Below are 2,125 nucleotides of genomic sequence, written 5' to 3' on the forward strand. Positions count from 1 at the left end.
CTGTATTTTAAAAAATTCATATTATTTTATTGTTGTATTGTAATTTCTTACTTTTTTTTCCCCCAGTATTTTCTATCCTCAGTTAGTTGAATCTGTGGATGCAGAACCCACAGATAGGGAGGGCTGACTGTATTTTTTGTTTGCTTAAATATGGGGGGAACATACACAGGCTTTTAATTTATATCAATTTTTGAATATTTTTCCTATAGTGTTCAAAAGAATAACAAGCTTTTAAAAACAGTTTCTCATGCTCTATGATGCTCATTGCCAGATGGCATTGTGTGAGTAGAAGGAGAACCAACAAAAGATAAGAAGGACTTTAAGAAATCCTCCTTTACTGGGACAAAAATGTGAATCATTGTAATATTGGCCAAAGCTTAAAGAGACAAAAAGCAAGAGAAGAAATTTGAAAAGGTAAAGGAAACATCCAGAGTACACAAATATACAAATTGTTTTTTGAAGCATAACGAGTTCTGCTTGACTAGCTCAGATCCAAAAAGAGGAGTTTGTGCCTCTTCTAAAATGTGAAACTTTTGAAAATACTTTAAAGGAATCATGTGGATGACAGACCTTAAAAAGCAGCAGCTACTCTGGGACTCTAGTTTGATTGCTGAACACACTTAAGTTAAAATAATGGATTATTAAACTATTTTCCTATTCAACTACACATCAACATCTCAAAGGTACGAATTCATTTACCCCTGCTATGTTTTAGCCTTACTGACAACTGTTTTAAAAGTTGTAGAATAAAATTTAAATATAGCATACTCGGAACTAGAGGTTCAGAGAGCTCCACTCTACAACTTGGGCAGGCTGCATTTATAGGCAGGAAACAGAAGTGAGGTATAGAAACAGCTTGTTTATAGCTTGGTATTTGCCTTATTTGGGTCTGGTCTGATCTGTTATCAGCCTGTGACTGGCTGAAGCTTGGCTGCTGTATGTAATTGGCTGAGACTCAGATAGTTAATATTGTTGATACTGTACTACTAAATTAGGCTTTCAGTTTGTTTATATACGAAGTTAGGTTGTAGCTCATTATAAAGGGACTCAAGGAACAGAGGCAGCCTCAAGCCAAATTTAATTTAACTTAACAATATGTTGCAAAATTGAAATTTACTTAATATTAATCACAATTATCATTTATTAGGTACCTCCTAAATGTCAGAAATTTTACATGTTTTCTAATTCTCCTAACAACTCTTTACAACTTGTATTATATTTCCTGTTTTTACATAAGAATTAAAATTGAGGCACAGAGAAGTAAGTAACTGCCCAATGTCAAACAGCTGGGAAATGGGAGATTTTGGAGAGAGATGATTTTTTTGCCAGGCGCTGCAGTAAATGCTTTACGTATGTTACCTCATTTAATCTTTACAGCAGCCCTTTAATGATAAAGCAATTTAAGAGGGAATTCAATAAAGATAGTGGCAGTCCTCATCCCAATCTGCTTCCAGAGTTTATAATCTTACTAGTATATAGTTTATTGTCTTTCTAAATGACTTCTGAATTTCCCACTTGAGAATGTTTCCAAAGCTCAAAATAGGTTGTATACTGGTTTCTCATTTGTTAACTCTCAAACAGGTACAAAGAGGTTATCCTTCCCTCAAGATTTCAAAATTAGATCTAAAGAATGAGCACTTCATACTCTCTCCTGAAGAATTTTAGCTTCAAAACAGATGTGTGCCAACTTCCAACTTACTAGTATGTCAAAGCTTGACAGTCTTCAGATCCTTCCCTCTTCCACAAAACACCTTTTGGATAGTATGATACTTGGCTGTACGTGTACTGGTAAATACTGCAGGCATTGGATTGACATGGTATTGGGTAGGACTCTTAGCTTCAGAAATTACTAGTATGTGACTTTGGCCAATTAAGCCACCTCTGTAAAAGGAACTCTTACCACCATAAAGGACAATATAGTTCAGCCTGCTCCCCATTTGTCAAGTTCACCTTTCTAACACAGTAAATGTGAGAAAATATAATGTCAAATTCATTACATGGAATTATTTCACTAATAGTATCAATAAAGATGAGAAAATAAATCTAACTAGGGAAGTTCTATCTCTTAAAAATCATTGAAGATATTTAGAAGTTTGTTTTGGACTTATATTTTTTTGTGCAAACC

This window comes from Propithecus coquereli, unplaced genomic scaffold (assembly GCF_000956105.1).
Source record: "Propithecus coquereli isolate 6110/MARCELLA unplaced genomic scaffold, Pcoq_1.0 Scaffold13, whole genome shotgun sequence".
In the NCBI taxonomy this organism is placed as follows: Eukaryota; Metazoa; Chordata; class Mammalia; order Primates; family Indriidae; genus Propithecus; species Propithecus coquereli.